Source organism: Gopherus evgoodei, chromosome 5, assembly GCF_007399415.2.
Source record: "Gopherus evgoodei ecotype Sinaloan lineage chromosome 5, rGopEvg1_v1.p, whole genome shotgun sequence".
Lineage (NCBI taxonomy): Eukaryota > Metazoa > Chordata > Testudines > Testudinidae > Gopherus > Gopherus evgoodei.
Window position 1 is genome coordinate 41,673,792 of NC_044326.1, and position 23,764 is coordinate 41,697,555.

The following is a 23,764-nucleotide window of genomic DNA, read 5'->3' on the forward strand; positions in this document are numbered from 1 at the left end:
AATTCCACAGGTTGACTGACCAGTGTGTGAAGAGATACTTCCTTTTATTTGTTTAAACCTGCTGCCGATTAATTTCATGTTGCTGACCCTAGTTCTTGTGTAATGAGAAGGGCTAACACTTCCTTATTTACTTTCTCCACACAAGTCATGCTTTTATAGACTTCTATCATATTCCCCCTTCACCGTCTCTTTCCCAAGTCCCACTCTTTGAAAAGTCCATGTCTTATTAATCTCTCCTCATAAGGAAGCTGTTCCTTATCTCTAATAATTTTATTACCCTTTTCTGAACCTTTTCCAATTCCAATATATCTTTTTTGAGATGGGGCGATCACATCTGCATGCAGTATTCAAGATATGGGCATACCAGGAGTTTTATTTCAAGCAGTGTGATATTTTCTGTCTTATTATCTATACCTTTCTTAATGATTCCCAACATTCTGTTTGCTTTTTTGACTGGCATTGCACATTGAGTGGATGTTTTCAGAGAACTATCCGCAATGACTCTTTCTTGAGTGGTAACAGCTAATTTAGACCACATCATTTAAAATATATAGTTGAGATTATGTTTTCCAGTGTGAAATACTTTGCATTTATCAACACTGAATTCCATCTGCCATTTTGTTACTCAGTCTCCTAGTTTTGAGAGATCCTTTTGTAGCTCTTTGCAGTCTCCCTGGGACTTAACTATCTTGAGTAATTTTGTGTCATCTACAAATTTTGCCACCTCACTGTTTACCCCTTTTTCCAGATCATTTATGAATACAGTATGTTGAATAGGACTGGTCCTCGTACAGACCCCCTGGGAGACACCACTACTTAGCTCTCAGCTTAGCTTTGCAATGCAGCTTCGCTACTCAACACTCAAACCTAATCCCTACCAACTCAGGAAGCCTGGACCATCAATTCCTCAGGCATGCCAGAGACAAGGCTGGTCCTTTGTATCCTATTACCAGGTCTGCAGAAAAGAGTGTGAGTATGTTAGCTGAAGTAGTCTTTTAGAAGAGAGATGTTATCACCAGGAGTCATAGACTTGTCTTACTTCTTTGTGACTCTGTGTTTTGTACCATTTATTCTGCTTTCATTTATTTTAATAAAGATCTTAACAAGTTGGTATTGTCCTCAGTATGTGTCCTTGGCATAGACCCCAAGAGTCCTCTTATGATATTGAACTATGTTCTCTATCCCTGTAGTCTGAAGTGGGACAAGAACCTAAAATATCTTCTGATCAGATCAGTGGTGAGCCATAGTAAAACTAGACCATAAATTCAGGTCAACAGCGTGGAACTGGAAGCATTTCAGAGAATGCTACCACAGAGGTCCTGGTCTTCACTTTCTTACCTAGCACCCTACATTTGGTCTCCAGGACCTCTCTCATATCCTTCCTTATGTCACTGGCACCTACATGTACCACAACCACCAGCTCCTCCTCAGCACTACACATAAGTCTTTCTAGATGTCTCGAGAGATTTGCAACCTTCACACCAGGCAGGCAAGACACCATGCAGTCCTCCAAGACATTTCAAAGCCAGCTATCTATGTTTCTAATGATCAAATCACCCACTATTAATACCTGTTTCTTTCTAATAACTGGAGTTCCCTGCCCTGAAGAGGTATCCTCAGTGTGAGAGGATACTAAATCATCATCTGGAAAGAGGGTCCCAACTATGGGAGCATTTCCCTCTGCTTCAGCTGAATGTCCTCCTTCCCTGAGACTTTCACTCTCCTCAACAGCACAGAGGCTGTCAGACTGGGGGTGGGACCAGTCTACTGTGTTCCGGAAAGTCTCATCTATGTACCTCTGTCTTCCTAAGTTCTTCCAGTTCAGCCACTCTGGTCTCCAAAGCCTATACACAGTCTCTGTGGGCCAAGAGCTCCTTGCACCGAATGCACATATACTCCATCTGCCCATAGGGCAGGTAATCAAACATGCTGCACTGGGTGCAATAAACTGTATAGACCTCACTTTCTTGCTGGACTTCTGGTTACATTCTCTTTATTCCTGAAGCTCATTCCTTTGCTGTTGTTTTGTTTTTATCAAGAGGTGTTTTGGGTTTTAAGTTTAAAGAATATTAAGTACATCTAGCCCCCCCTCACACTTCCCCCTGTAAACTCCTTTGCCAAACTCCTGTTAGCTGTTCCTATTCAGTAGCTGCTTGTGGCAACTTCAACAATTGTTTTCCTAGAAAAAAATAAACATTAGTATTCTGAAATGTCTTAATTTGATGAATGGTTTTTAATGAATTAATCATTATCTAGCTTTCTTTATTTAAACTCTCCCATCCATCTATTCTGATTCAGTAAACGGAAACAAAACAGAGCCAGCAGAATGTGTACAGATAGCTTATTGAACTACTAGCAAGTGCGCTAGTGGATCACAGTTTTACCCCTCTGGGCTCACCTCCTGTCATAACTTTAGTCCCAGATTTGGACCTTAGCGTCCAAAATATGGGGGTTACCATGAAACCCTCCAAGCTTAGTTACCAGCTTGGAGTTGGTACTGCTGCCACCACCCAAAAAATTAGAGTGTTTTGGGGCATTCTGGTCCCCACAAAAACCTTCCCTGGGGACCTCAAGACCCAAATCCCTTGAGTCTCACAACAAAGGGAAATAATCCTTTTCCCCTTCCCCCCTCCAGGTGCTCCTGGAGAGATACACAGACACAAGCTCTGTGAATCTAAACAGAGGGAGTCCACCCTCTGTAATTCCAATCCTGGAAACAAAAGCACTTTCCTCTTCACCCAGAGGGAATGCAAAATTAGACTAGTAAATCTAACACACACAGATCTTCCTCTGACTTCTTCCTCCCACCAATTCCTTGGTGAGTACAGACTCAATTTTCCTGAAGTTTTCCAATAAAGAAAAAACTCCAATAGGTCTCAAAAAGAAAGCTTTATATAAAAAAAAAGAAAGAAAAATACATACAAATGGTCTCTCTGTATTAAGGTGACAAATACAGGGTCAATTGCTTAAAAGACTATTGAATAAACAGCCTTATTAAAAAAGAATACAAATTAAAGCACTCCAGCACTATATTTATGTAAATACAAAAGAAACAAACTCTTTGGTACTCACGACTTGGAAACAGAAGATTAGAAAACAGAAATACTTCTCCAAAGCTCAGAGAAAGCAGGCAGACAGAAAACAAAGACTCAGACACAAACTTCCCTCCACCCAGAGTTGAAAAAAAAATCCTGTTTCCTGATTGGTCCTCTGGTCAGGTGCTTCAGGTGAAAGAGACATTAACCCTTAGCTATCTGTTTATGACACCTCCACATCTGTAATATGGGAATGGTAACACTAACCCTTCCATGTGTGTTGTATCTCATAGAAGCTCAGGACTATGTTCAAAGTGCCTGCCTTGGGGGACGGGCACAGCTGGCAGGATCAGTTGGAGTCAATTTTGAAGTCTGTGAGAGGATTCTACTTCTTTTGGATGGATTGTACCCTTACAATCCAGAGTGCTGTGGGAGCACATCATTTCACTGTCCGAGGAGAAATCCAGGTACGAGACAATGACTGAGTTACAGCTTGGCCCTAGCATCTCCCTTTTTCCAGAGATGAAGTAAATAGTGCAGTTTTCTTCCCTCTCTACGACACTTGAACTACTTTGGTTTTATAGAGGCAGCAGGAACAGAAAGGAGACTTGGCTCCACCAATACCTCACCCTTGCATACTCAGGTCCTTGCTTACTTTTTTCTGGAATGGGAACAGGAATGCCATGGCCAGTTACTTCTTTATCTCACCTGGGTAGGGATAGGTAATGCAGGTTACTCATGGTGGGCGTGGGGGTTATGATAAAGTTCCTCCTCTACCTTGGTGGATCCTGCACTTATTGGCAGAGTTTCTCACCTCAGTGATCTTCCCTACAGTCTAGATCAACTCCTCCTGTATCTGATCAGGAGTTGGGAGGTTTGGGGGAAACTTGGGCCCAACCTCTACTCCGGGTTCCAGCCCAGAGCCCTGTGGATTGCAGCTGTCTATACTGCCTCTTGAAACCGTTGCATGACAGCTACAACTCCCTGGGCTACTTCCCCATGGCCTCCTCCAAACACCTTCTTCATCCTCACCACAGGACCTTCCTCCTGGTGTCTGATAACACTTGTACTCCTTAGTCCTCCAGCAGCACAGCCTCTCACTCTCACTCCCAGCTCCTTGTGCCTCTTGCTCCCAGCTCCTCACACACACTTCCTCTCCTCTGGCTCCTCCCTCCCTGACTGGAGTGAGCTCCTTTTTAAACCCAGGTGCCCTGATTAGCCTGCCTTGATTAGCTGCAGGTGATCTAATCAGCCTGTCTTCCTTAATTGGTTCTAGCAGGTTCCTGATTACTCTAGTGCAGCCCCTGCTCTGGTCATTCAGGGAACAGAAACCTGCTTCTTCAGTGGTCAGTAGATCTCCCTTCTCTTCCTCTGCTGTAGAGGGGAGGAAGGAGAGCGCTGCTGCTGCTGTTCCTGCTGAGCACTGGGCCCTCCCTACTGCTCCTGCCGCTGCTCTTCCTGGTGCTCCCTTGGCTGGGCCAGACACCCCCACTTCCATCCCTGACTCCCCCCTTCTCTGCTACCCTCTAGTTGGCTGGCTGCTGATCCCCTTACCCCCCCACCCTCAACTACTGCTGTTGCTCCACCTACAGCCCTGGGGGTGGGGGAGGAAGGCTGCTGGCCTGCTTCCCAGAGAAGAACGGGAGTGAGGGACCCCAGCTCTTGTCACTGAGGACACCATCTGAGCGGGGTCCCTCCTGCCTGGACACCAGACCACCACCACCTGGAGCTGCTAGGACTACTGTGGCTGTTGCTGGGGAGCTGTTGGAGCCCCGAGGAGAAGGAGGAGGAGAAGAGGACCACCCGCTGCTGGAAGACCACGTGAAGACCGCTGTGGAGGGGGCTTTACTGGACTGAGTCTTTTTTGAACTGTGCTGTTGTGGTGGGGGTTTGGACTGTATCTGTTGGAACAGTGGGGGTGTGGCATGGAGCCTGCCCCCGGTCCATCCGTGCTCCCCTTCACCCCCACCACCATTGTTGCCCCCTCCACCATCCCCTCTGGCTGTTTTCCTTCTGCTTCAGACTCCTGCCTCTGGGACTGAGCTTCTCGCCTGGCTCACCACGCCCACTTCCACCATTTGAGCCTGCAGCAGCGGCAGCAGACAAGCATTGACTTTTGCACAAGTACCCGTGGGTGCACCACCTCCCCCCACCCCCTGGACTGACCCCCTTTCCTTTGCCACATTTGTCCGCCCCACCTGTTTCCCTCTGTGGCCCTGATAGTCCTGCTCCAGCCCTGCAGCTAGTCCTGTGGTCCCTCCATCCCATTCCCAGCTCTCCCTCACCCCCCCACCCTGTGATCCCCCAGCCCTGATTGGTCCCTTCCCTTGTGCGCCCATTTCCCCTCCCATGTGCTTGTGCCCTTCCCCATTTGAGTTTGCCCATGTTCACTGCACTCCCCTATGCCGTTGGCACCCCATATCCCCTAGTGCAACTGGAGGAGCCGGAATCCCCTCTGAATCGGTGACCTGAGACCCTCCCACCCCTAGGTCCTTGGTTGCTCCCCATGCCCCTTTAGACTTTCCTTTTTGGCACCCTCCTCCCCTGCCTGCAGCCTAGCATGGAGGGGTGGTCGCCTCCTCTCCCTCCCCTCCCCTCACTGCTTGTCCCCCTCCCCGCTCTCATTATGGCAGGGGACGCGGCGGGGGAGACCCCTCGCGATGCTCCCACCGCCCCTCCTCCACCTACCCATGTCCATTCCCCAGGCCTCTACCTCGACTGCCGCTGCTGGTCCACCTGCCACCGCCCCCACTGAGACACCGGTGGCTGCGAGTACCGGGGAGACCTCCACTGCTGCCATGTCCCTTGACTCTTCTGATTTGGGGGAGCCCCCCCCAGCCAGTGGGAAAGGTCGGGGTGGGAAGAAGGGTAAAGGCCCCACTAAAAAGGCCTTCATGGCAGAGACTGCCTCTGCTGCTGCAGCCCCGCTACCGGCTGCGGCGTCCCTCCCTGCTGCTCCCTCCACCAGCTCCGTCGGCATCCCTCCCCCGGCCCCGAAGGCATACACCCATGTGGCGGCGGCCCCCCCGCCTGCCGCTGCTCCTCCGACCACTGCTTCCCCTACCATCTATAGCGGCTGGGGCCCCTTCCCCACCTTGACCAGGAAGCACGGCGTCCATTGCCTCCTGGTGCCCGCCTTGCCCCATGTGGAGACCTACATGCAGGCGTTGGCTAGGGTGGTCAGGCTCATGACCATCGTGGCAGAGGGTGGTCTTCTTCCTGGCATCAGAGGCCGCCGCCCAGGAGGCGGTAGAGACGGGCCTGGTAATGGGGGGCGTGTTCATCCCCCTGGAGCCGTTGGAAGACCTAGGGGTCCTCTTGATCCTAACCTCTGTTCCTCCCTTCCTGCCCAATGCCTCCCTGTTGCCCGCCCTTTCTGCCCTGGGGAGCCCCACCTCTGTCATCAGCCCTCTCCTGTTGGGCTGGAAGGACCCCGCCCTTCGTCACGTCCTCTCGTTCCGCTGGCAAGTGCGGCTTCAACTGCCGCCTGCGGCACATGGCGGAGAGGCGCTCGAGGGTCCTTTCTGGTCCCCTACCAGGGAGCCCACTACTGGGTGCATTATTCAATGGGGGACGCCCGGTGCTACCTCTGCCGGGTGATGGGGCATGTCCGGAGGGACTGCCCGTTGGCCCGGCATGGAGGAGCGTCTGGGACCCCCGAGCCCCAGCAAGGCACCGGCCCTGTCACCGCCAATACCCCTGGATGCCCGGCACCCGAAGCTGCCTCTCCTCCTTCTCGGTCCACCACTGAGGACGAGGGTGCGGCGGAAATACCACCAGGCATGGGAGAGGGATCGCCCCAGGGGGAATCCTCCTTCATTCCTGCTACCCCACCATTGCCCCCCTGAGTCCTTGAGCCATTGCCCTTGCCCCCCAACCCGACCCCTGCTAGCCAGGCCCCGGATGATGCCATGGAGGGCTGGTCCTTAGTGCAGGGGATGTGGGGCAAGTGGAAGACTTGGGCCCTGTTACATCCTTTAGATTCGGAGACCCTCCGGAAGAGCAGAATGGGGGGCACCGATGACAAGCTTTCTGCCTTGCCCCCTGATGACTCCTGTGGTGCTGGCTGAGGACACAGTGGCAGCACTGGAAGGTGACATTGCCCCTCCTCCTGGGTCCCTTCCCCTGGAAGCCCCCAAGGGAGCCTCTCGCCCCCTTCCCATCCGACGCCCCTGCGAGCACCGAGGTGGGCGTCCCCTTGAGTGCTGGCGAGGAGGACCCTGGGGTGGTGGACCATGATCTTTCTTCCATCTACGAGGAGAAGGAGGGCCTGGGTCTGACCCCGGTCACGCAGGGAGAGGACGACCCTCTGCCGGCGGTCCTCAATCTGGGCTACCTCACCCTGGTCCCCTTGTCCCCATGTTCCCTTCCCCTGACTGCTGCTTCTGCTCCCATCTCTGAATGTCCCCTGGAATCTTCCATCAGCCCGGCTGCAGGTGGCACTCTGCTGATGGCCACCGAGCCCATTGTGGCAACGGCTGGTGCCCCACTGCCGGGACCTGGTTCCCAGGGGGTGTCCCTCTTGGGTATGGAGCACTCGACCTCCTTCCCGGGTAGGGATCCCACTGATGACCATCTATCTCTGGATGCCGGGGCCACCGCACAACCTATGTGGCTGATCTCGGCATCGTTAGGGGTCTCCTTCCCACTCCCCAGATCCCTGAGCCTAACCAGGAGGGGCCACCTTCCAGTGGCCCAACTATTGAGGCTCTGGATCCTACTTCTGTCTCCCTCCCCAGTTCTCTTCCTGTTCCCCACCCTACTCCTGTCCCCTGCCCTATCCCTGATGCCAGCCCCTTCCTTGTCCGCTCCACCTCCCGTGATGCCATTGCCGCCCCTGGGGATACCCCGCAGGGAGCAGCTTTAGATGTTTTTCCCTGTCCCCACCCATCAGGGGCTGCTGTTTTCCTTCCACCACCCATTGTTGAACCGGGGAGAGGGGCAGGTCGCATGGTGTCAGTCCATCAGACGCCATGTCGGGGGTCTGCCCCCTGCCTGCCCACCTCGGTGGGCCACGAGGCTGTGACAGGGACCCCCTTAGGGGACGGTCATAGATCAGTGACCCCACCCCACCATGCGCTGAAGGAGGAGCTGTGAGAGTTCCTTGAGGACGTCTGTAGCTCCTGTAACAAAGTCCAACTTGTGCTCCAGCGATGGGAGGATTTCCATCAGGTCCTCCGGGCCACAAGGCCCCTCATGGGGGAGGGTAAGGGGACCAGGAAGCAGGCCGCCATGGCCTACCAGCGGATCCGCCTCTTCTGCTACTCTTTACTCACCTACGGGGTAGGTCACGGATTGCTGCGCGGCCAAACGGAGGCTCTCTCACAGCCCTCCTCATGGCACCAATCAAGTTTGCCAAATTAAACACTCGGGGCTGTAGGATGGGTCTCCGCAGGGGCCAGGTGCTCTCCTTCCTTCGGGAGGGCGGGTACTCTGTGGTTTTCCTGCAGGATACCCATACGGATCCTGCTGCTGAAGCTAGCTGGTGGCTGGAGTGGGGAGACAGGGTCTACTTTAGCCACTCTTGGTCCGCACGGCTGGAGTGGCGACCCTGTTCTCCCCCGATCTACGGCCCTAGGTGCTGGGGGTCGCTGAGGCTGTACCGGGCTGCCTGCTGCACCTCCGGGTCCGTATGGAGGGGTTTGTGGTCAATCTTGTCAACATTTACGCCCTGATGTCAGGCCCGGAGAGGTTGAGATTTTATCAGCAGGCATCTGCCTTCCTCGGCTCCCTGGATCCTCGTAAGTGCCTGGTCCTGGGAGGGGACTTTAACACCACCCTCGAGGAACGGGACCTCTCGGAGACCGAGCGGTGCCCAGCCGCAGTGGATGTCCTACAGGGGATCGTTGATCGCCATTCCCTGGTGGACGTCTGGAGCGACCACCACCCGGACGACGTCTCAACGTTCACCTTCGTCTGGGTGTAGGCCCATTGGCCGCGCCACTCCCGGCTGGACTGCTTTTACCTGTCGCGATTTCACCTTTCACGGGCCCACTCCTCCAGCGTTTGGCTGGCCCCCTTTTCAGATCACCACCTTGCCACCATGACAGCCTCTCTCTGCACAGAGAGGCCTGGGCCAGCCTATTGGCACTTTAATAATAGTTTGCTGGAGGATGCAGGCTTCGTGGCGTCCTTCCAGGAGTTCTGGCTGGCCTGGCAAAGGCAGAGGCATGCCTTTCCCTCGGCGTGGCAGTGGTGGGATCCAGGGAAGGTGCGCACCCGGCTCTTCTGCCGTGACTACACCCGGGGCGCCAGCCGACGAAGGGATGCGGTGATAGGGCAGTTGGAATGGGAGGTCTTGGAGCTGGTTAGGCGTCTGGCTGCCAGCCTCGAGGATCCATCCCTCTGCGGAGCATGCCGGGAGAAGTGGGAGGAGCTCCGGGCCCTCGAAGACCATCGATCCCACAGCCGCCTCCTTCGAGAGATAGATCGCTGCTCCTGCTTCTTCTATGCCCTGGAGAAAAGGAAGGGTGCCAAGAAGCATGTCACCTGCCTCCTGGCAGAGGATGGCACCCCCCTCACGGATCCAGCGGAGATGTGCAAGAGGGCAAGGGCCTTCTACGTGACTCTTTTCTCTCTGGATCCGACCGATCCTAACGCTTGCAGAGTGCTCTGGGACGGTCTCCCGATGGTCAGCACAGGCGACCGAGACCGGCTAGAGCTGCCTCTCACTCTGGCTGAGTTCTCGGAAGCCCTCCGTCGCATGCCCACCAATAAATCTCCGGGCATAGACGGGCTGACCGTGGAGTTCTACCACGTGTTCTGGGATGTCCTCGGCCCAGACCTGGTCACCGTCTGGGCCGAGTTTTTGCAGGGTGGGGTCCTCTCTCTCTCGTGCAGGCGAGCCATGCTCACCTTATTGCCGAAGAGGGGAGACCTCCGTGATTTACGGAATTGGCATCCCATCTCGCTCCTCAGCACGGACTACAAAATTGTTGCGAAGGCCATCTCGATGCGGCTAGGGTCCGTGCTGGCAGACATAATCCACCCAGACCAGATCTACACCATCCCGGGCCGCATGATCTTTGATAACCTGTATCTGGTCCGGGAACTTCTGGAATTAGGGTGTAAGGATGGTCTGTTCACCATCTTGTCCCTGGATCAAGTGAAGGCGTTCGACAGGGTGGACCACAGGTATCTCCTGAGCACTCTGTGAGCGTTCGGCTTCGGACCCTGGTTTGTGGATTTTCTCCAGGTGCTGTACGCTTCTTCAGAGCGTCTGGTCAGGCTCAACTGGACCCTGACTGAGCCAGTCAGCTTCGGGCGAGGAGTGCGGCACGGGTGTCCCCTCTCGGGTCAGCTGTACACTCTGGCGATCGAGCCCTTCCTCTGTCTCCTCCTTGGAGGCTGACGGGGTTGGTGCTTCAAGAGCCAGAGCTGCGGCTGGTTCTGTCGGCGTATGCCAATGATGTGCTCCTTGTGGTCCAGGACCCAGGTGACTTGGTGGAAGTGGAGGCTTGCCAGGCCATCTACTCGGCAGCCTCCTCCGCCCGAGTCAACTGGGTCAAGAACTCTGGCTTGGTGGTCGGGGACAGGTGGCAGGTGAGCTCCCTCCCACCCGTGCTTCAGGCCATCCGGTGAAGCACGAGTCCACTGCTCTATCTTGGCATTTACCTTTCTGCCACGCATCCATCTCCGCCTGAGAACTGTCATAGTTTAGAGGGCAGGGTGACGGAGCGGCTCCAGAAATGGATACGACTACTTCGGTGCCTCTCCCTTCAAGGGAGGGCACTGGTGCTCAATCAACTGGTCCTGTCCATGCTCTGGTACCGGCTCAACACCCTGGTCCCAGCCCCACGTTTCCTGGCCAACCTCCGGACAACGATTCTGGAGTTCTTTTGGCCAGGGATGCACTGGGTCTCTGCAGGAGTCCTCCACCTGCCCCTGGAGGAGGGAGGACAGGGCCTGAAGTGCCTATACACTCAGGTACATGTCTTCTGCCTCCAGGCCCTGCAGAGACTCTTGTATGGTGCAGGTAGTCCGGCGTGGAGTGTATTGGCGCATGCCTTCCTCTGCCGCTTCCGAGGGCTCCGATATGACCGGCAGCTCTTTTACCTCCATCCAAGAGGTCTTCCGCGAGACCTCTCCGGGCTGCCGGTCTTCTACCAAGACCTCCTCCGGACCAGGAAGCTCTTTTCAATGAACGGGTCCATGGCGGCCACTGTGGGGGCCAATCTCCTCGCGGAGCCCCTGCTACACAATCCCCAGCTTCGTGTGCAGGTGGCGGAGTCCCCCGCTGTGCGCCAGAGTCTGGCCTTGGTGAGAGTCACCAGGGTCGGAGACTTCCTGGACTACAACCAGGGAGACTGGCTGGATCCCCTTACGCTTGCTCAGCGCATGGGGCTGTCCAGACCTCATGCTCCCCGGCGCATACTTCAGGAGGTCAAGGCCGCTTTACTGCCTGCTGCTCGGTTTTACTTCGACCGGGTCCTGTGAGAGGACACACCCTGCCCACCCTTCACCCCAGGACCCGTGGACATTTTTATCGGGTCCCTGCCCTGTGGACCCAATCAGTCCCCTCACCCTTTCACTGCGAGCCAGCTGCACAATCTGCAGCCGGTTCTGTTCCAGGCCACACCACAGAAACACCCATACACGCTCGTGCTCCACACTCTCCACTACCTCACCCTTGCATCCCGCCCTGATACCAAATGGCGGGACGGTGAGAGGCCCCAGTGGGCCAGCTTATGCTCTGCCCTGGTCCCGAGGCCTGCCGGGGATGTCAGTTGGTGGCTCCTTCACGGGGCCATGAGCACGGGCGTGTACTTGGCACGGTTAACCCCTGTCCCCAACACCTGCCCTTTTTGTGGCATGAAAGAGACCCTGGGGCACATTTATTTAAAGTGGGCCAGATTGCAACCCCTATTCTGTCTCCTCTTGAACTTTTTATTCCTTTTTTGGTTGCACTTTTCCCCTCACCTGTTTATCTACGCACTCCCCGTCCGTGGCCCCACAAAGTCGCGGGATCTCCTTGTCAACCTCCTCTTGGCTCTGGCCAAACTAACCATCTACAAAACCAGGGAGAGGAGGTTGGCCAACGGGATTTCCTGCAACTGTGGGGTCTATTTCTGCTCCTCCATCTGTTCACGCATCCGGGCAGAGTTCCTCTGGGCGGCGTCCACTGGATCCCTTGATGCTTTGGAGGAGCAGTGGGCATTGTCTGGGGTTCTCTGCTCAATGTCCCCATCAGGTTCCCTTCATTTAGCCCTATGACCTCACTCCCAATCCTGTTTTTTCATTAGTTGTCCCCTGTACTTATTTGGATCCTCCCCTTAGGCTGGGGGGAGGTCCTTTAGAAGTGGGCGGGCTTTGCCCACCCACCTCTTGAATACCAATAGGACCAGACTCCTGTACCCCTCTGGCATGGGTCTGTCACAGGGTATAAGACCAGAACCTATGCAACAACTCAATTTGCTTAAAGAAAATGCTCAAGGTATTACCTTACATGTATATTAGGAAAAAATGTTGAGGTTTAGACTGAGCTTAAATGACACATGTTATCTAAATCTGACCTACACCCAATGGTCTTCCTGGTCAAGATGAAGAAAAGGAGAGTATTGACAGTTGTCTTCCATGGGGCTAAAATTAGGTAATAAATCCTGCTTTTACAGTGCTAATGTATGCCTATAGCCATACTGAAAGCATACTGGGTTTCAATGTGGTGTGTTTAAAGTTGATTAAAAGGCCCATGAGTTATATACAGGAAGTAAATATGGAACTGGATCAGGGATTGAGTTATACAATGGGTAGACATGAGAGCTGTTTTCCAGTCACCTAATCTCCAAATTTTTATATTTTATATATATAGTACACAGGCACATACACACATTATAAAGGCCTCTGAAGAGGCATTATAACTGAAACTAAATATTTTGGACAGAAAACTGGTCTCAAGGTATGTGCTTCCCTCTGTCATTTTTATTCAGATTATGGGCCTTCTGTGGCAATAAAAATCATAATGGTGATAGTTTTTCTGCACCATTATTTCATTTTAAGCTAGAAATGTGTTAAGTTGAGGGTGCAGCAGTAAATTTCCACAAGCACATTAGTTCTTTCCTAGAGCAAATGGCTTAGATGTTCCCTAAGTAGTGTCAAACTCAAGCACACTCAGTAACAAAGAAAAATATCTTAGCCAATAGCCACAGCTATAACTGGATATTATGTCTCCAATATAGAAAGTGGCAAAACAAAAACACAAACCAAAAAACACCTCCTACAACTGAACTCAAAACCTTGAAGATATATTACAAGATCAATCTACTTCAGTGGCACAAAGATAACACTTGAGATGGTTTTAGAGATTTGATGAAAATCAAGAAGCTTAAAAAGAAAAAAGCACAGGAGATTTGCAAGAGAGTTGGTTTTGTTTTTTGTTTTGTTTGAGTAACTTTTGTACATGTGTGTAAGGGATATATTTGAAAAGATGAAGTTGCAGCCATCAGTCAACTTTACACTGACAATGACAAAGGTCTTCAGTATTGAAGAAAAACACTTTAATAAAAAAGTGTGAAACTTTAAAGGAGAAAAGAAAGACAAGGAGTTGCAAAGAAATGTAGCCTGAGGCAAAATGCACTTCTAAATTTATTCCAAATCAGAGTGTGATGTGTGGGGGGGAAGAAAAAAAATCATTGTAATTAGACAACATTACTGGTTAACTTGATATGGTGCAAATGCAAATTGGGAATGTGATGAAGCACATGAATGTCTTTGAAGCAAACTTCTCTGGGTTTGGTCACACAAACTTCGGTGATATCAGTGGTCTTCAGAATATGATCCTAAGGCCAAGATCCTCAGAGCTTCAAATTAGGGCTGCTTACAATTAAATTTTCTGCATCAGTCCCCAATAGCCATTTGTTTCTGTGCACTGCAGTCCAGCCATACACCTGGAACATCTTCACCTCCAGCAGGATTGGGAAGAGTTACACAGAGTTGGCTGTGTCACCTCTATGCTGGCTGAGGGATTTTTGCACACTAAAGAATCCCCAGGAGCCCTGGTAATTGGTTTGATTGAAATCTATTTCATCAAAACAGATTTGACAAATTGGGGTTTCAAGAAAATGTGTTTTCTTTTACCCCTGCAAAGTGTCTGGCTTTCGCAGAAAATGTTGATAGTTTATTGAGAAAAACAAATGCCTGCATGATGGCCAGGGACTATTATTCTTATGATGCATCCTCTCCCCTCAACTGATCGGGGAGGAAGTTGTGCATCACAGGAGATGAAGTCCAGTCAGAGATCCTGGCCCATAAAAGGAGAATGGGACCACAAGGCACCTAAACTACAACTCCCATGAGGCACTGCAGCACTATTTTGAATATTCTAATTTTCAACTGAAATATTTATGGTTTGGGTATTTACTGGGGAAAAAATAGATCTCCCAACATGTTAGGACAACTTCCAGGATCTTTGGGTATGTCTATACATCAATTAGGAGGTATGATTCACAGCTTGGAGAGCGGCGTATATTCTAGCTCTACCTGAGCTAGTGTACTAGTGCTAAAAATAGCAGTTTTGCAGTGGTGCCTTAGGTTAGCTGCTCATGTACATGCCCAGAGGGTTGGGTAGGATTGTACTTGGGTGGCTAGCCTGAGCTACTGCCTGTGCGGCCATGGCCACACTGCTATTATTAGTGCACTAGCCTGAGCAGAGCTCATATGTATACAAATACCCAAGATGGGAATTTCACATCCTAGTTGCTGTGTAGACATACTATTAATGTGACACAGAGCAGTCCTACCAAAGGCCAGGAGATAGCCCTAAATGTTAAAAAAGCCAAAAAAGACAATCCAAAGTCTCCACATCAACATATAGAATTTTATTGTCCCTTTGTCCTGAGCAGTTAATCGAATAGTTGGAGTCTCACAGGGTGGCATCAATTAACAGAAAATAATAATGGTGAGTCAGATACTTCTTTGGCGCAATATTGCTTATTTATAAAGAATGAACATAAAATCTTGTTTCTTCAAAACAGACAGCAGGCAGTTTCCTAGCTTATATATCCAAGTCTGCCTTTCCAGAAGATGCTGTGCTGAAAAGAAACTCTCTCTTCCTGCATCCTCCAAGGACCATGTTCACCACTGCTTCTCTCATGATCTGCTAGTTTTGTCCTTTAAATACGCAGCTTATGAAGCAATCCCTTAACCCTTCTATCTGCAACCAGTCCCAGGGAAACTTCTTAGTCTATACAGCTTAGGCCTACTCAGGCTTTGCCATGTCGCCAATTGCCTTGGATAAAGTAGCTTCAGCTGTTTCCAGTTATTACACTCCATAGAGGAACTTAATTGCTCTCCCATTTAGCCCAAAATAAGGGTGGTTAGCATACCCATCAGTTTTAACAAAGGTAGTGATTGTCTGTAAATCAGAGACCCACTGATGGCAGCCATGAACAATTTCCAGCATAAACAATATCACTTTTTGCCCATCATTACTTTCTGAATTTGATTCTTCACGAGGTGGGGGGACAAGGCACATTTTCTCTCCTCAGAGTATTCAGACCACTCAATCTTTATTTCTTTTCAGATATAATCAAAGTTGTATTTGTTAAAATCATCTAGTCAAAAAAAGCACACCGCAAGCATTTCACTGTTCTTAAAGAAAAGCTCACCATATGGTAAAGGACAGGAGCTTTAAAAGCAACAATACATATCAACACTTCTAAATAAGATTCAGTGAATTAACTTGTGCAGGCAAAGGAAAAAGGGAGTGCTGGATAGGATAAATATAGACTGAAATCTGGTGGGAAAGAGTGCATTACACTGAAGACATTGCAAAGAAAGAATAATTCAAACCATAGGTTAGTGTGTCAGAAATCACTGTAAACTGCAACCTCTGAACATGGAGAATGGGGGCAACACTCCACATCGCTCAACTAAACAGAGGAGATTTGTAAGCAGAAGTTGAATAAATGCAGAAATATTAAACTAAACGGATAAAGGGACAAATAAAACAAAAAACACCAGCCACCAGTTAAGTACCTGATAACTTGACATGGGAATTATGTAGACCGAACAGAAAAAAGATAATGTTCAAGTTATTTATAGTTTTATGAATGCTAGATACAATCAGTACAAAATTCTCTAATGTTGACAATCTGTTATAATATGAAGAAGAAGATGATAGCCTCTGCGCATGTAGTCTTTTATTCCAGTATCCCACCTGAGAACTGGAATTACCTTCTAATGCAAACTTCCAGGGGGAAAAGACATACCGTCTGATCAAAAAAAATTGCAAACAATCACCACATCAGTCCTTCCTGGATACATGCTTTATAAGGAGTTTAAAATAGTGTTTAGAAATTTCAAGAATGATATTTATATAGGTATGAATGTAATATTATATATTACACAAAAGACTTTACATGTTAAAAAAATATTTCAAAGAGATTTTTGTTTATCTCCAAGAAATCTGAATTTCAGTGGACAGGTTTGGATCAATGTGTATTCTGGCCAGTCTGGGTTATCCTTGCACGAACACATCAGGAGAATGAGTTGTTGCTGTGGAAGCATAGTGCACAGGGAAAAAATGGGGCTACATGCAAAAAAGCATGTACCAAGCCCCTGGATCTTTGGCCTTACCTCAGGATGTTGCTATGTGATCTAGCCATAGAGGATCTGCAGAAAGTCAATGCCACAAATTTTGTGACAAAGTGCAAAAATGTACCTTGTGCTCCCTCTCACTCACACACAAGAACTCTGTTTTCTGTGATATCCTAAATTCAGGGCCAGAAACACTTCTAGAGTCAAATGCTGGCATGTTAACCATAAAGATAATACTCACAAAGTGCGACTAGTCCCTGTGCAGGTTGCAAGAGGGTAAGGGATGATGTAGAGAGCCTTCCACTCGCAATTGCAGTCCCTACACACACCTGAGTACAGGGACTGCTACTATCAGTGTCCTGTGGGGTAGTAGGCACTGGTAATTAGTTGAAGGGACCTGACCTCCCCTTCCCTACATACTAGCCAGAGGAAATGACTGTCTATTGAAGGAATGCAAGCTATACCTTCCTAAGGGATGACCCATTGCTCATGCTCATCCTTCAGACCAGAGACAGCGGAGGCAGTGTCTCTTGTGCCACTCCTAGTGCAGCTTAGTACTGCTCCCAGTGAGAAGTAGTGCTTCCATGGAACAATTTGAGTGGAAGTAATTAGCTTACGAATAGTCACAAACATTTAGGCCACCTTTAATACATTCACTAATTCGTAAAACCCGGATCAAATCAAGCAAATCACATAGCTTACTTTCCCTGCTTTAGTATTTGCTAGACATAAAAGGCCAATTTAAAATCAACATATTAAGACTGAGAGACAGTACAGTCTAGTGGATAGGACACTGGACTGGAAATCAGGACAACAAGAACCTGTTATGTGATCTTGAACCACTCACTTCATCTTTCTGTGAATGTATCCCACCCCTGCCCAGTCTGACTATAATATCTATTTATATTGTAAATTCTTTGGGACATGAATGGGCCCTTCCTATGTTTTTCTACCAGTGGAGTACCAGGTTTGAACCTATCGGTGCTACTATACTAATTATCATAAAACCCCTATATAAACCCTTAGGGTCCTTCATGTGCCCCCAAACTGCAAGAGCAAAATTATAATGTTTGCTTGCTTATTTTCACTTTACCTTCACTATGGATTTCTAGGCCAAAAATCCCTTTATATTAACAATGTTTATTTTGTCTGTAGATTTATTTTGTATATAATTTTAATAATGAGTATGTTACTTCTTATTTGTTCTTATTGCCAATTGCTGGGCTATTTGCTCAACAAATTCTTTGAGGTTTAAAATATCACTTAAAATATAATGTAAAACTTACCAATAGGGAAATATTTGTTTCCCTAGAGTTACCATGAAACAGAGTTACATGTTTGAATCTTTTAGACTGTAAGATATATATACTGTTTCTTTAAATCTGTAGCAGAAAACCATGCGGAAAGTGAAGAAGATCTATAGTGAAACAGAAAAAAAAAACCAGGGAAGCTTTAGGGATAACACTATTTTTCTTATTCCAATAAAGTCCTTTGAGCAGATTTAAAAGAATGCAGTTTTTTTCTCATAGTCCTGTGACATGCTGCAGCTATATCTCCAACTATTCTATCAAGAATAAAAGCATGTTGATTAAAGAGAGAAAACTCAAGGCCTGTCTCCCTGATTTCAAATCCTGATCTTTATTATCTAACAAACATTACAGTGATTGCTGTGATAATTAAAACTTTTTTTCATGCAAAGACTTGTCCAGAGGGACAAAATAACAGTGGTAGAATTTCTGTTAGAGTGTGAAAATAAATGGAATACTGTCTTCCACTTTCCTATTTATATAATAAGAAAACAATATATAGTACAGTGGCAATGCTTGGGGAAACACACACATCCTGTTAAATGGATGCTCAGTTAACATGAGAAGTTACTGGGAAGTGAGTCACACCAGGGTAGGGTGACCAGACAGCATGTGTGAAAAATCAGGAAAGGGTGGGACGGGGGGGGTAATAGGAGCCTATATAAGAAAAAGGCCCCAAAATTGGGGCTGTCCCTATAAAATCAGGACAACTGGTAACCCTACACTGGGGATGTAACTTAGTTGTGGTGGATTCTCCATAACTGATCATTTTTAAATCAAGATTGGACATTTTCTAAAAGATCTGCTCTAGGAATTGTTTTGGGGAAGGCCTATGGTCTGTGTTATGCAGGAGGTCAGACCAGATTATCACAATGATCTCTAGGACTCTATAAACTGACACAAGGGTAAAGATGTATTTTGGGGATTAAAATAATTTGATTACATAGTTTACTGTAATCCACTGAAGGTATATTTTTACTAGTTATTTCTGAGGACAATGACTAATACAAAGACTACAGCCTTAAGCAACTGTATGTCTGAGTATCATTATTCCAAGGTAAGTAATCTGAGTACTGTGTAGTTTACTGTGCATGTATGAGGAGAGTGTAAAAGATGTTGTGTTTCTATGTCAGTTCAGGCCTTCAAGCTTTTGGACCTCAGTGCTGCCCTACAAAAGGGTACATGTTTCTTTTTATAAATCCCAAGAAGGAGTTTTGACATTTCATCAGGAGTAACAAACTAAAAACAAGCTCCTTCTTCCTAATTTGGCTATGCTAGGGTTTTTACTTTAGGAGGCTTCAATTTAATAAAATACTAGTTCTCTAATGGGTTACTCCTACCTCCCAAATTTTAAAGGTGGAGTTAATCAAGTCACATCTGCCTCATTGAGTCAGCAGGAATTAAGCTACTTCTCCCCACACGTTGGGGAAACAAGAGAACGACCACCCTGTTACAAGGCCCTATTTAAAAGGTTAAACAATGCCATCAAATATAAAATATAAGTTATAGCTTAATAAAATGAGCTAAACACATTGTTATCCCAAATTTTGCATGCTTAATTTCCTAATCTTAACATTATATTTGCAAAAATTAGCAGATGTCACTCACTATAGAAGTGTTTAGGGTAATACTAAAGAACAGTTTAAGACTTATAGACTAGTTTGACAGTGAAACTATCATCTCTTTGATAAGATATGTCTACATTTAGAAATCTAGAGAAAAGCAGGTGGAATACAGAAAATACTTTGCTATAACAGGAATCTATCAGTATCTCCTCCCTAACCATTCCATCCTGCAGGCTTGATTAATTTCCAATTGGCAGTGCTGCTTATTTTTGAAATAAAATGAAATTGTTTAATAAAATACACATGTTGAAAGCAATCTGGCTTTTAACAGAAACAAAAGAAATGTGTTTAGAATATCTCAATTCAGAGATACTGAAGGAGTGCAGGGGCTGATCAATGTTTAAAATAGAAACCTGCACTTCCTCCAAGATCCCTAATTATGAAGTTGTTTTACTCCTTATCCATGCATGGTTGGGGTTTTTTTTGTTTCTTTGTTTTTCAGTTTCATTGCACTCTGATTCCTTTCAAAACTGGGCTGATCCCACAAATCATCAGGCTCAAAAGTGTGGTGGTGAGCAGGAATAGGAAGAGTGTCCAGTACTTCAGATTTCACCTGTGATTTCTTTGTTATACCCGAGAGATATACTCTTAGTTCCAAACGAATTAAATGGAGGCGATCCATCTCGTCGAAGGTCTTTTGAATGATAAATAGGACAAATAGTGAAATCCTAGCCCCACTGGATTCAATTAAGACAAAATTTCACTCCAAATGCTTAATTGTAGCTTGAGGTGATAGCTACTAGTATACCAAATGCTATGTGTACATTTCATCCTACTTTGAGTAGTAATACCCACAAACACCCTACACTATGGTTGCATATGAAGAAGGGAGGCTTTTTTACCCATTAAAGCTTATGCCCAAATAAATCTGTTAGTCTTTAAGGTGCCACTGGACTCCTTGTTGTTTTTGTGGTTACAGACTAACATGACTCTCTCTGTTACTTGACAACCTACACTCACACCTAGTAGGAATCATGTACATACACAAACCTCCACACATCATCATGGAATTAATTTTCCTGGAGTCATTTTTTAACAGCCAAGGCAGCTGATTTCTGATGCTTGAATTTGACAGAGTTAATGTGGCCCAGAAATATTGACAATGAACACAGATGACAACTACAGAATATATTCAACAGCACTGCAGGTTCCTTGGAGTTTTGTTATTCTGAATTGTAGAATTTTAAGTGGGGGTGGGGGGAACCTGAATGAAAAAGTCAAGTCTACTATTCACTGGATACAGACATGATTACAGGTAACAACAATTTATAGGACAAAATCATGCAAAAGGTCAGTAAGTTGTACCAAGCAACATGATTTTATTAACATTTAATAAAAATCAGCAGAAAAACACGAACTACAGATGTTACAGGAGTAGATTTTTTTTTTTAAGGGCCAGAACCTCAGCTGGTGAAAGTCATGTAAATCTCCATTGAAGATCCAATCCTCAATGCTTGCAACAAAGCCGGGACTACAGAGAGGTCGAAAAAAGAAAGCTCTGCTCTCTGTCAGTTAGAAAATCTGGCTCCTTCATTACCAGTATCCCACCTTGACATGCAATTTATTAAAGCACTTTCTCCCCCATGATAAACACCACTTAGTTACTTCTCTCTTCCCAGATGTTTAGCTTTCCCCCTAAATGAAAAAAAAAAATTCTTCTCATCATAATAGAAATTGGAGATAGCAGAAGAACATCAGTTTTCAGAAAAGTGAAAATCTGAGAAATTAACAAATGTAGGTATTACTGTCTACTACTAAGATATATTAGGACTCACCATATAACGGAAGAGCTCAGTGAAACCTAAAAGCCTCAAAGTACTCTATATTCTAGTTCCTCCAAAAAACAGTGCAAGGATTAAGTGGCTAGTGTACCTTTATGAAGGACTGTCAAAGAGAAGAATTTAAATATATATAACTAAATGCCTTATTTAAATATAAACTAATGAATTGGAAAAGAGACACCTGCACCACTGAAGTCAATGGAATTTCTGTTATTCTCTTCAGGGGAAGCAGTAGTTATCTCATAGCATAATCTACCCTACTTTCAGAAGTTTTTATCTTATATGTTTGTACTTTCTTTCTTTAGGGCCTGATTGTGACAGAGCTGGCATGGCTGTGCAAGATAGTAAGTGGGCACATTGTATAGCAATGACTTACAAAGCAACTGTGCAGTCCCTGTTTTTTCTTCACACAAGTGGCTGGAAAGAGGTTGGATGCATCAGGAGAGGGCAGAGTCTGGGGTCCACCCTCCATGCACATGAGGCAGTGTAGCTGTTCAGCTGCACTGGGGAGCACACTCTGCATTGAATAGAGATGTGCAGAATGTGCTTCCTTCCCAGATCAATGAGGAGGCACACAGAGAGGCTGTGACTCAGAAGGTCACAATCTCCCTCCAAGGCTGCTCCAGGGTCAGCACAACAACACACAGCCACTTTAGGATGTGCTTTAGGAGGGGAGGAGCAATCTGTCCAGTCAGCATAAGGCCAAAGATTGATAAAAAAAAGCATAGACTCTTTCTGCTATTTAAAGGGTTAATATATAAAGGTTTATAAATATATTGTGTAAGAGGCCTCAAAAGTACAAAGGAGAAAATAGAGAAAATGTGGTGAAATGAATAACTCAGACAGGTAGGATACTGAATAATAAAAATCTGCTTTCAACTAGAAAGATAAAATAAACATTTAGACAATAACTGTGGAGATAAAGTGTGATGAGTTCGGTAACAGAAAACCCCTTCAGACTGTCACCTGGTGTGCTGAAACTACCTCTGAGCCTGTTTTCTTTGCCAGCTTGGGACTCCAGAACCTGTCTTGTTGAGCCAGACAGGCTAGCCTGCTGCAACACAGACCCAGGGTCTGAACTATGCCCCCCTAAACTGCAGACTTAACTGAATACAGCTCAACAAGTACTCCTGTCTCCAACACCCAGACACCTAGCTCCCAATGGGATCCAAACCACAAATAAATCTGTTTTTCTCTGTATAAAGTGTATACAAGGTAAATTCATAAATTGTCTTCCCTCTATAACACTGATAGAAAGATACGCACAGCTGTTGGCTCCCCCAGGTATTAATCACTTACTCTGAGTTAATTAATAAACAAAAGTGATTTTATTAAGTATTAAAGGAAGGGTTTAAGTGGTTTCAAGTAATAACAGACATAACAAAGTAAGTGGATGGGTCACTACAAAAAGTAATTTTCCCTCTGTTTATACTCACAACTTCTTGTCAACTGTTGGAACTGAGCGACATCCATCTTGATTGCATTGGCCTCGTTAGCACTACAAAAGTAATTTTCCCTCACTTGACATTCACCCCTTCTTGTTAACTGTTGAGAATATGCCACATCCACCTTAATTGAATTGGCCTCATTAGCCCTGACCACCACTTCGTAAGGCAACTCCCATCTTTTCATGTGCTGTGATATATATGTATATATTGCTTATTGTATTTTTCACTCCAGGCATCTGATGAAGTGGGGTTTTACCCATGAAAGCTTATGCCCAAATAAATTCATTAGTCTCTAAGGTGCCACAAGGATTACTCATTGCTTTTTGCTTATACAGACTAACATGGCTACTACACTGAAACCTGAGAACAAAGTAACTTATCAAGCAAAATAAAGCAAAACATGCAAGTCTAAGCCTAATACATTAAGAAACTGAATACAGATAAAATATCACCCTCAGATGTTCCAATAAGCTTCTTTCACAGACTAGACTCCTTCCTAGTCTAGGCCCAATACTTTCCCCTGTTACAGTTCTTGTTAGTTCCAGGTCAGGTAGTATCTAGGAGATTTCTTATAACTGGCAGTACCCTTGTTCTGCTCTAACCCCTTTTAGAGCTTTGGTACAAGATGGAAATATTTTGTTTCTGTGGATCTCCACCCCTCTTTCTAAATAGAAAAGCACCAAGTTTAAGATGGATTCCAGTTCAGGTGACATGATCACATGTCACTGTAAGACCTTCTTCTTCATTACTGAGTAGCTGGAAGACACATACATAGGAAGGTTTGCAGGTAAACAAACCCATTCACAGTTCATTGATTCTGAAGCACCCTTAATGGCTTCCACTTAACATGTTTACATCTGTAACAAACATTTATATCTTATTCTCCTAACTCCAGACACAGAAATAATACATGCAAACAAATAGGATGAACATGCTCGGTGGATCATAAGCTTTGTAATGATACCTTACAAGAGACTTTTGCATTGAGCATATTCCAGTTACATCATATTCACACTTATAAATATATTTACATAA

At 46.8% G+C, this 23,764-nt stretch overlaps 1 long non-coding RNA gene across 1 annotated transcript; it reads left to right on the top strand.

Annotated features, from left to right (window-relative positions):
• Positions 1-114: 114 nt before the first annotated feature.
• Positions 115-21,202, top strand: LOC115652298. Its single transcript, XR_004000597.1, has 3 exons — positions 115-197; positions 3,383-3,387; positions 21,191-21,202. It is a non-coding gene; the product is annotated as an uncharacterized LOC115652298 (long non-coding RNA).
• The last annotated feature ends 2,562 nt before the right edge of the window (positions 21,203-23,764 follow it).